The sequence below is a fragment of the Thunnus maccoyii genome, chromosome 11 (genome assembly GCF_910596095.1).
Source record: "Thunnus maccoyii chromosome 11, fThuMac1.1, whole genome shotgun sequence".
Lineage (NCBI taxonomy): Eukaryota > Metazoa > Chordata > Actinopteri > Scombriformes > Scombridae > Thunnus > Thunnus maccoyii.
Genome location: NC_056543.1, coordinates 3,233,159 through 3,245,617, shown reverse-complemented (window position 1 = coordinate 3,245,617; position 12,459 = coordinate 3,233,159). Strand labels below are relative to the sequence as shown.

Here is a 12,459-nt window from a genome sequence, read left to right as displayed (position 1 = left end):
CCATGATCAACAAAACATGGAAAAACATCAAATAAAAAAAAAATAAATACATAGAAAAGACAGACAGACAGACAGATAGACAGATAGATAGATAGATAGATAGATAGATAGATAGATAGATAGATAGATAGATAGATAGATAGATAGAAGAATAACAACAACAATCACAACAATAACAATAACAGCAGCAACAGCAGTAGCAACAGCCAGAAAAGGATGCCAACAGGACTGCGAAGGACCGCGTAGACTCAGCCTGCAGCCACGGGTTTCCTGCGAAATGAGAAAGCACAAAAAAATCCGGGGAAGAAGCCAAGTTAGTGACATGCATTGATGTTACATGAATGCATACAGATGGAGAGGAGGAGGAGGAGGAGGAGAGGAGCTCAATGAAGGCCTATAGCAGCATAACTAAGGGCTGATCCAAGGTGAGCCTGGTCGGCCCTAACTATAAGCTTTATCAAAAAGGAAAGTTTTAAGCCTACTCTTAAACATAGAGAGGGTGTCTGCACCCCGGACCGAATCTGGAAGATGGTTCCACAAGAGAGGAGCCTGATAGCTGAAGGCTCTGCCTCCCATTCTACTTTTAAACACTGTAGGAACCACCAGTAAGCTGCATACTGGGAGCGCAGTGCTCTAGTGGGATAATACGGTACTATGAGCTCTTCAAGATATGATGGTGCCTGACCATTAAGGGCTTTGTAAGTTAGGAGAAGGATTTTAAATTCTATTCTAGATTTTACAGGAAGCCAATGTAGCGAAGCTAAAATGGGAGAAATATGATCTCTTTTTCTAGTTTTAGTCAGAACACGTGCAGCTGCATTCTGGACCAGCTGGAGAGTCTTTAGAGACTTGTTAGGGCCACCTGATAATAAGGAATTGCCATAATCCAGCCTAGAAGTAACAAATGTGTGGACTAACCTACAGACAGATAGACTCACAAACCCAATGCTAGATATATTTTTCGGACTCAGTTCTTCTACTCCAAGCTTCCTGATTTCCCTCTTTAATGTTTTCAAGAGTATTTCTGGCGGTGACAATTACACGCTCCACTTACTCCTCTATCTGACAGTGTTCACATAGTCCTGGGGGATGTTTGCCTATTAAGTGCAGTGTTTTATTAAGTCTGGTGTGTCCTACCTTCAGTCTCGTTAAGATTCTCCTCAGTGCCCACTTTTCTCTGTATTAAAGATGTTGTTCTGTGTTTTCTGTATCTCAATTGTGCTGACACTATTTACTGATGCTTCTTTTAATTATTCCTTAATTTACTGAGAAATGTCTAATGCCAAATGGTGCATTACACCATCTCCTTAACTTCTCCTGTACTATTACTTAAAATTAGGTTAAACTTAATGTTAGATCCGTAGATATCCTCAAAAGACACATCTTTTAAATTGTCATTGACTTCGTATTTCTAGCAGCATTTCTTCCATCTCAACTTGCAAAGCTGCAGTTAATCTAACGGCACCGGAGAATAAATACAAAGCCTGTAACTGAAGATCGACATGTTTAGTGACACTCTGATGTAAATAGTCCTCAATGCTTTTTTTAGTCCCATTCACATCTGAACATCTCATTTATATAACTGATTTTTACATTTATCAATGAATCTCCAACAAAAACCTGAAAAAATAAAGCACATCACTGTGTCTTATATAAATAACTGCTTCTTGTTTGGTTAACTGAACATCTGAAAAGTCACTTCTACATTATCCCAATATCCTCTTCATCCTTTTTCTCTTCATCCCGCCTTCTGTGTCACAACTGTATAACTGGATATTAGATTTTTTTTTTGTACTTTCAGGGTTAAAGTGGGATCAGATATGTCCAGTCAATTTAAAATAGAAAATGGAATTCCTCAAGGAAGTGTAATTAGCTTTGTCCTTTTCTATATCATGATAAATGATATATTTAGGGATGTAAACTGAGTTATAAGTGCTTCATTATATGTAGATGATGAGCAATTTGGAAAAGAAGGAGAAATGTTCTTCAGAGTGTTTTACAGATAGTTGAAAGTTGGTCATATGACTGTAGTTTCAAGGTTTCAGCTGCTAAATAATGTTTTATATTGTTTATATGAAAGAAAGCACCAATTAACATCAACTTAATTCTATACAGAGAGAGGCAGAACTCAGATATTATTATTATATTTAGGGTTATGGTTTGATGAAAAGAACATGTGGAGTTCTCATATAAAACACACAGAAACAAAATGTAAGAAAGCTATAAACCTCATGAGGAATGTATGTGGTTACGACTGTTAAATCACTGTTAGATATATATCAGGTCAATCAGCGTCCAGATGATCTATTGCCATGACGCTACACCCTCCGATACAGCAGGTGGCGGTGTGCACCTTTAAAGTTGGTTTGCAATCCGCCAGTACAAGAAGAAGAAGAAGAAGAAGAAGAAGAAGACGAAGAAGACGACGAAGAAGAAGACGACACCCACAGACACAAACAACAGACAAACAACAGACTTGCAGCGAACAAACAGCCGCTGAAAAACACTAAATCTGCGTCACAGATCCACAAACTGTCAGAAATGGTTTGACTGATCATCAACGGTGAGTCCTTTCATATAGAAACTCTATAAGCTTTAATTACTAACGTTAATCATTAACTCAGCTGATCTGTTGACCTGCCTCGAGCCTTAAAAACACATAAAAAAAAAATCTTATTCTTTAACTTTGTAAAGTATTAAAACTGGCTTTACAGAAGCAAAGTGAGCAGAGTTATTGGTGTGTTCGCTCATATATCAAATTAAATTATTTAATTATTCAAACCTGATAATTTCCAGAATACCATAACTTTACATTGGTAAAAAAAAAAAAAAAAAAATTAAATAATGTTAAAAAAAACATTGTTACACATGCGGATTGAATGTTTTATTTATATTGAAGGTTCTTAATTAGTGTTTTGCTACAAACACTGAACACATCTGGTCCTCGTGCATAAATGGATGTAAATATAAATATATCCACATTTAGTAATAAACCGTCCAAAACACAAACCATCCAAAACAAATCACACTCAAAGCGTAACACGGTGCGCAATATAACAAATAAAAAATAAATTACAATGTTTAAAAACAGCAGCATCCGACACTGTAAACTTTCTCTTTAGGTGAGATTTGCTTTAAGAAACACTAAGCGCCTCAGCTCAGAGGGGCTGATCCGTCTCTGTTATTATCGTCCTGTTTTGGAGGAGATTCTCTCTGAAGGGACTGAGGTCGATGAGATGCATCATCTCCCTGCCGTCACCTGGACAAGTCATAGATAGACTGAGCCTGCAGATTCCCATCAGCTCAGGATCTTACTTCAGCATCTATTTAAGGATTCCTTCTTCTAGTGTTGCTCTGTCATCAAAGAGCCTCTGAACAGCAGACGTTTGTGGCTCCACTTCTAGTCCCTCTGCTCCCTCTGGGCCTCCTGCTGGGCCTCCTGCTGCTGGAGCTGCGTCTTGTCATAAAAGGCCAGTTTTTTTTTTGAAACTCAGGTCCAGTACGGTGGTTTCTGCGAGAGCAGTATCCATTCTGTAGAACTTTGTCACTCTGTCACTGTTCCTGCTGTTGTTCTCTGCTGACTCTTGCACACGAGAAACAGTTTGGAGGCTGTCATGTAGCTGAAAAAAGAGAAAACAGTAGCTCAGAAAATTATGCTTTGTTGTTCAGTTTATTCTTGTCTATTATTACTGGCATTCACCTCTAACACGCAATGACATAATAATAAATCTCTGCACTGAACTCTACAGTGAACAATGGATGTCTCTCATGCTATCTCAGATAAGATAAGACTTCATTGTCCTTGAGGGGAAATTTGACTGCATACGGCTGCGATCTACTTCCTTGTCGTCTCAGAGCATCAACAAGTACATTGCTGATGGCCGGAGTAGATATGATTGTATCCTCTGACTGTAGAACCTGTTTCAGCAGATAAAATGTTGAATTCCACCTCGTAACACGTTCTAGTTTGGGCCTCAGCTCAGACGTCGAGAACATTTCAGCTTCACCACCGTCAGAGCTTCACAGTCGTTCCTCTGCCAACTTCTCTGACGTTTGTCTGTCATGAAACTGAAAACAGTCCAGCTGACAGGACAGCATTTTATCATTTCCAATGAAGTGATTTGTAACAGACATGGAGGAAGTGGTGGCTCCTTCTTGGAAGAACAAACATTGGGTTGAGAGTTTGAGTGTAGCTTTTAAATCCCTTGTAATCATTTTAGCTAATTCCTCATCCACTGTGATCTGTCTTGCTGGGGTCATGAACTTTGGCTTAAATTGGCTTCTAGAGCCTCTGGGTTGTAACACGTCATGGTGGATGTAAACGCTGCAGCAGCAACAGTCCCAGCAGCTTTTCTAACCTGCTGGATATGATTCTACATTCTGCCTTCGTGTTGTCTGTTATTAAAATGCTTTTATTAAATTAGATTTAAACTAAATTAAAATGTTTTCTGTTGTTCACACACTCCTCTCTGTCCTCTGTAGACAATCAGCTGTTGTTCTTCAGGTCATTTACGGACATTTTGTTCAAATTAAATCAAAACCACAATCTTTCTAACCAGCTAAGCTGAACCAAGAGTCTAAACCTGAGCATGAAAAGTCTAATGATGCTGTCGTTTCTACTATTTTTGTGAAAAAAAACAACTCAGTACGTTGTCTGTGAACATTTGACTCCTACATTCAGTATCAATATTTTTGGAACTTGCCAAATACGTTAATTAACGACATTTTCTCATTATGTTGAGAGAAAACATGATTCAGCAGCATTCTGTTTCTAGTAAAACATGTGTGCTGTTGCAGTTAGGTTGAAGCCGTTCACCCTGCTGAGCAGAGATGCTTGATTTAAATGTGTTGTGTTCAAGTGCATCATCTCATTTATCTGAACTACACTTTTGAGTGTTTATTGTCACCTCTTCATCCTGGAACACTTCTCTCCTCCTCTCTGCTGCACCTGAAGGGAGAAAAAACCAAAACTCATCCATCGTTTCAGAGCAACACACACTGCGTCGCTTCGTGACGCATCATTGGACACGTGTCGGTTTACGGTTGTATCACACGCCAGACGCAGAACACGGACAGAAGGAGTCAGAGAACAGGAGGAGGGATGTGTGGGAGTAAATGTGATAAAGCTGCTTCTCTGGAGAGAAGACAGGCGTGGACATACTGATGGATTGGTCCGGCTGTTCGGGGACTCTTTGGTGCTTTGGAGTTGCTTAAAATCCATCTGTTGTCATAGCAACAAGTCCTTTAACTCGAACCTGCTAAACTGCCACTTATTGACAGTAAACTGGATCCTGATGAACAACAAACATGAACTGACTTCCAGATACAAGCGATGAAAGAATGTTGATATAATTATGATTATAGATGAGAACATGCAGGTTATTGATAAATCATTATGATATATTGGTGTAATTATCACAATTAACATTATAAAATATACAACTCAATAAAAGAACCAATCAAAATTTAGTTTGAGATACTAAAAAGACAAAAACTAAAAGATTCTGTTAAAAGACCAACGGAGCCAGAATATGTAGCATCCATATAAATAATATCACCATAGTCCAGTACAGATAAACATGTGCTATATATATATATATATATATATATATGTTTGATGCTGAGCAGAGCTTCCTCTCACAGTCTCCTGCGGTTGTTGTTTCCAGCCTGCAGGTACGTGGTGCGGAGGATCCGGGCTTCGGCGGAAAGCGAAGGGCAGCCGAAGACGATCACAGCATCATGTAAGCAGGTGAAAGGTGAGTTTGGTACAAATGATGGAAGAGCTGAAATCAATGAGTCTCCCTGCTGAATTCATTAACAACATGAACCAGTTACTCAAAACAACTGGAAACTATCATCTTAAAGCTCCACGAGATCATTTATAGCAAAAACACTTTCACCTTTAAAATACAACTATTGATGTGATTCAGGCAGCTCTGAACGATGAATCCAGTATCAAAATATCTTTCAATCAACTAATCGATTAATCATTTCAGTCATTTTTCAAGCAAACCGTGTTCTTGTTCAGCTTCTCAAATGTGCCAATGAAGTGGAAGGCTTCATGAACTGAAGGCTTCATAAAATAATGAATCTATATTAATATTAATCAATAATGGAAATAATTGTTAGTTGCTGCTCTAAATCTTACCAATAATGTCGTTCAGGTGTCACTGAATGTATCTGAGATTTTGCAGAAACATAAGTAGTCAGTGATGTTGGATTCTTTACAAAGGAGACAGAAGCTAATACAATATTATTATTATTATTATTATTATTATTATTATTATTATTATTATTATTATTGTTAAGTCATTTAATTTTCCCAACTCATCTGACAGGTCAGCTGTTGCAGATTCCTGGTTTATACAGTGAAATTGTTTGTAATAAAGCAGCTTTGTCTGTTTTGCTGCACATCACTGTGTTCATGGAAACCTTTGTTCCAGTAGTTGAGTCCTGATTGGACAGACGGTTTATCATGACACACTGACAGGAAGTTCAGTGTTATTATTGTGTTTTTGAAGGTCAGGTTTAGTTCAGCTGGGTCTCTGTATATGCGGGTCCATTTTAAAGGGTCAGTTCACATCTTTTTCTCTCTTTACCTCTCGTCGTTTCTCTCCAGTCAGATAGTTTTAGTTTTATTTGTTCAGATTTAGAGGTTTCTGTCTCTGAGTGTTGCCTGCATCTTAATAATGTGGCTACTTAAGAAATGTTAGTTTGGTTGATTTGCTTCCAAAATATGATGACAACAAATGACACATGTCTAAATCCAAAAAAAAAACAGTAATGACATTAGCCGACATTATTTCTCCATCTGAAAAACACTATAAATGATGTAACGTTTGATTACATCCTCAGTTCTTTATCTTTGCACATGTTTGATTTCCATCATAAAGAAAAACATAAAGCTCTGGATGATCTGAGCTCAACATCATTTCAAACACTTCTGCCTCCTACATTAACAACTGAAACCTGCAGCTCTGTGGAAAATGTCTTTATATGTGTCGTTGAACCTGTTCAGGTTTGTTTGTGTTCTTTAAAGCAGGTTTCAGCCCAGCAGCTGTCAGCCTGTGTGATTTATTCTCTTGTCAGGTTGGTCAGCATCAACATTACACAGTACTGTTGATTCAGGGCGGCTGCACACTGCTGATAACTGGTTTCATTTCACCATGAAATACTTCACCTTCGTGTGTGTGTAGGATGTTTATGCTAAACACTCCTCACACTGAGCTTTAACCTCTGACCGCAGAATAACGAGGAGGCAGCACGGACCGGCTCGCGCTCTCTGAACATGCTGATGTTGAGGGTGCGGAGAGTTTGGAGGGTGGCGTGTTTTCTTTTTAGCTCTTTCAAAACCAAATATACAAGAGCAGATATGTAAGGAAAGGATTAAACAGTGTGTTTGTCTTAAATCATTCTGCTGATTCAAATAGTTTCATTCAGTCCAGATCAAACATTTGTTCACTTGATTCAAACCACACAAATAACTGCATCACTGTTTCTGATTCAAGTCGTCCACAAAAAGCTTCACAGCTCAGTCTCGTCTTCTCACATCATGTGAGTGTTTCTGTGGTTTTCACAGCCTTTTAACTCACTTTTAACAAGGAGGCAACATCCTGTGAATCACAGCTGAGCTGACAGCAGCCAACAGCTACTGATTCAGTGTTCAATCTGCCAACTATCTGCTCCTGTTGTCACTAAGAGCGGCAGTAAAGTGGTCAATTTAGTGCTGGGTCTGGTGTTTTTATGGGATTTGTTCCCTCGGAGGAAAACTTTTCTGTTCATTATTTTGTAAAGGAATTAAAACATCAGGACGTAACTGAGCATCTAATCAAACCAAATGATCCGTGTCTCTCCATCATCTCCCTGCAGGACAAGGAGACGACAGGATGAGCGCCGAGCCAGCCTTGATCCCCCAACCGACGGAGGCTGTCGACGTGCAGCGGAAGGAACAGTGCGGATCCTGAAAGTAAACCGAGAGCTGGAGGGAAGAGTGGAGGGTTCATAATGAGGAGACAAATACATAAACACACACACACACACACACAGAAACAAACACACACACAAAATCTGTCTCGGAAGGTCAGTTTTTTACTAAAGTCAAGTCGATATCACATCATGTCGACTGTTGTGGCTCTAAAAGGTCGTTTTAACAAATGTAAAGGAAACATCAGCAACTGTTTTTTAAATATCATCTTTTCCATTAGATATATATATAATACATACTGTTGGCACTGACATGTAAATTTCCCTCCAAAATGCAACATAAATCGCACATAAACACGACCTTCACATAACCTCCGACTGCTTCCAGCTCTCGGTTTGCTTTCTCGCTCGTCCTTCGTGCAGTGAAGTGAGCGAGCGGTCCGAGTCTGCAGAGAGAATGAAAGTCTGATCACCAAATCCTCAACCGAGGAACTGATCAGTCTGGATCAATATTTAAGACTCTGCTGATGAAGCCGCTCCAAGTCATATATATATAAATATTAATTAATTCATGTGTTCATAGACTTGTTCTAATTCTCTGTCACTGGAATCATTTTCATTAAACAAGAACACATTTCTTCTGTTCTCTGTGTGGGTTTTTATATTTGTAGCAGTTGAGATTTATTTTATTTTATTTTATTTGACAGGGACAACGCTCGTTAATCAACAGGAAGAGAACATCCTCGGCCAGATGTTGAAGAGGAAACAACCTAAAATTAGAATAAAGTCACATCTTGTAGAAGTCATAGTACGTAGCATAATTATTATACATCCACCAATCAAAACAATGTTATACACAACACAATATAATTAACAACAGATACTAGTTAAAGCTCTAGAATGTTTTCTGTACCAGTATGAATAATACATATAATATATAAAAACAGAAAATACACACAGTGAAGTTAAAAATTAGAATAAATGTAGTTCAATAGAGAAATGGATCAAGTTCAGCTACAAGCTACTTTCCACTCGTTCTCTATTCCCTTTATAAAAGACACTTGATGTGTCTTTAAACTGGGGAAATAGTGAAGAAACCAGCACACAGCCTCTTCAGAAGGCTACAACCAAGTTCACTAATTTCCATAATAAATAAACTCAGTCTCAGGAGCACAAGTTTCCACAACTAAGTTGTTATTCTACGTTTTTCTAAATTATATAAATTATATTTTTAACCAGTTTACAACATGGACTGCAACGTGAAATAAATGAAATGAAATATACAGTATTTTACCTTTTTAGCTTTATGTTTTAGCTGACTTCTTACAGCGATAAAATAAACATTTTTAAACACTTTACAGAAAGTTCTTAAGCGACCAGCTTAAATACAAACAAACAAAAAACGCTGTAGCGACATGTTAGCAGCGGCTAGTTTAGGCTACACGGAGACTGTTAGCCAGAAACTCTTTAACAACATTAAAATTCATCTGTTTCTCTCACCATGAACGACAATGACATATTAAAAATCAATAACATATGTTGACAAGTTTATTTATGTGTTATGAAAATAGAATAGAGGGAACACGTTAGCATATCTGTGAAAGGAATGAAATGCTGTTTTCTGAAAAGTTATTTTAACATGTGTCACACTCAGCAGGACACTACAGTGAGCAGTAAGATGAGATTTTTGGATCTATAAATTGTGATGCATTCAAACTTGTTTAGCAGAAAATGATATACATGTCAAGGATAATACTTTTTTTCTTTCATTGTGAATTTTAAAGGGAACTAAATAGACTGAGTTTACATGGACTTCAATATCCTGGTTATGATCAGTTCATGAGTGGAGAGGCTCACACATGTCTAATAACAGCAGGACAGAGAGGAGCGAACGCTGTAAAAGGTCTTTACACAGCAGAGATTACAACTAGAAAGCTGAAAAAACAGTTTTAGAAGAAAGTATGGAGGAATTTTATGGATATGGATGCTTGTTATTTTTATCTGTGCTCACAATAATCTCTCTTTAATGTTCTTGAAATCATGAAGGTTTCAATTTCTTCAAGCAAGTGTTCCAGTGGATGGAACATGAACTAAAGAAACAGGCTCAATTTTTTCATAAATACTATAACAATTATACAACGAGTTACAGAGGCCAGACAGGAAGTGACATTCATGTTATGGTAGATGTATGGTAGCTAAGAATTTAAATATGTCCTCCACCGCCAAGCTAATTTATTCCAACTAAGAAATAACACTTTAGTCAAACTCTAAATACAAGACTACACTGTAATCTGATGTTCTTGATTAGTCTTGATTGGTCTAACTTGATCACAGGTCTTTAATCTTGGCAATTGTAGTGTGTGCTGCATGAATGCACACCAGCATCTGGACTAAATGGATTTGATGGAAAAATGGCAAAACCACACTCTGGTTGTGACGCATTTCACTTGTGTGCTACCAGGTCGGGAGAGAATTAGCTGAATGTGTGATCTATTTCCCTCCTGCAATTGTTTGAATCTTTTAGCGTATGGAAAATGTGTCCTTTATAAATGATTTATTACTGTGACGGACAGGAAATTAGATTTAGACTCACAAACAGAGCAGCTGGATTAAAAGCAAAGTCAGTGAGAAGTCAGAGGTCAGTGACGGGCTGAAAACAGACAACCGAGTCCAAAGGAGCTTAAACTGACAGGCAAAGATCAAAAGGTGAGCTTAACAAACCAGGCGTGAAGAATTCACACTATGGCTGGAGACACAATAGATGATCTGACGAGGAACTGAGGGAAAGAGGAAAGTATACATAAATATATACATAAATATGCTGGGAAGCCAAGCAGCAGCTCCCACGGCTTGAGGATCATTGTTTTCAACGAGTCATTCTGGTCTCAATCTCTAAATTCAGACCCTCTAATAAGTGTGCTGGTGGTCATTTTGGAAATTATTGTTCCATTAATAAGATTTGAAGACTTATAGTAGCTTTGATGTCTGCTGTGTGGATGATTGACAGCTGTGATTGACAGTTGGCTCCGGGACTCACACTGAGTCATATTGTCACAATATTTCACTAAGTTTAATGTTACTTGATTATGATACCTGCCCTGTTTGGACAATTTAGCTAAAGTAGCTAACGTTAGCCCAAGTGTGCAGCACTCTGTGTTCCCAGTAAGCTAGCGTTAGCTTCAGTCTGAGGTAGTGGGGTGTGTTTCCAGAGTGTGAAAGGCAACACCCTGCACTCCTTATCTGGAAGCTCCTGGCTCCAAACTGAAAAAAATGGCGTCAACCATAAGCAAAAAAATTCTGGGCTTCAAACTGGCTCCAATGCAAACCACAACTCGTTACCTCCAGCTTTATATACAGGCTATGTGGAAAGCTGATTAAGTCAAGTCAATAATAATAAGAATCAATAATGGTCAATTCATACAGCCCAATTTCTGATCCTTCCCATCAACGTGAATGATGACGAGTACCTCGGACAGCTCCTGCATCCCTGTGTCAGCACCTTGGACAGCAGCCATGACAGGAGAATGTGATGCAGGAATAAATATAATATTATAAACATAACAAACATAATAATAGAAGTTTTTCAGGTTCAGTTTCCTTGTCATGATCTAGAAGCTTCCAGACAGACAAATTCACATTACCCTGAGTCCCCGTCCAAACAATAAAAAGACTTTACAAAAGGACAAAATGGGTCTCTACCAATATGCTCTCCAGGATGTTAGTTGGACCAGACATATTATTTCCTGCCTCTGGTCACATATCTTTTGCTTTCCAGTTTTTCAGCATAAATTCTATGTAATTATGTCTTTGAGGTAATTATCATCATTATAGGCTTGTTATATAGACTGAGTATAAAAGCAGCAATTTACTTAATAAATAGAAGAGAGAAGGAAGCAGGACATGGTGGATTTACATCACACTGCAGACAAAGAAAGTTATTATCTTGAACAAAGTGGACTCATTTGTAGTCAGTCTTGAAAACAAGTGAAAGCCACATGCTGGAGTTACGACTAACGCACATCTCTACATGACAGAAAGTGTAAAACAATGTTATATCTGTGCTGGAGCAGTTTAATTTGTTTGAAACAACCCCTACTGTTGTTACGCCTGTCAAACTTTCTGCTCTCGCTCAACATAACACTCAAACTCCCTCTTGAAATATCAAGTGCTTGATCTCAAACAGGAGTAGAAAAAAGCAGCTTCTCATCTCTATCCAGGCTGATTTTACCTGCTGAAATGACAACTGACAGCTTTTCTTGGCTCTGTCTTTTGTTAGCTTGGTGTAAAATGTCATTTTTTATGTTTTAAGATGACTCATTTTACGATGAGAAGCCTGTAAAAGGTATCTTGAATATGCATTTGATGGCTATTTGTATGATAACATGCTAACAGACTGAAGCTAAAGCTGCATGTTCCAAGCACTGTGATAGTAATAAAATGTTTAAAAAGCTGTGTCCTCGTGTCTTTGTGATGGGCTGTATAAGAAGTAACCCTCTCCATTTTTCATTAAACTCCAATAGTTGAATTCTCACAACC

The 12,459-nt window shown here is 38.1% G+C and overlaps 1 long non-coding RNA gene across 1 annotated transcript; it reads left to right on the top strand.

Moving 5' to 3' along the window:
* The first annotated feature begins 2,418 nt into the window (after positions 1 to 2,418).
* On the top strand, positions 2,419 to 8,560 carry LOC121907154. Its single transcript, XR_006098804.1, has 3 exons — positions 2,419 to 2,563; positions 5,667 to 5,756; positions 7,870 to 8,560. It is a non-coding gene; the product is annotated as an uncharacterized LOC121907154 (long non-coding RNA).
* The last annotated feature ends 3,899 nt before the right edge of the window (positions 8,561 to 12,459 follow it).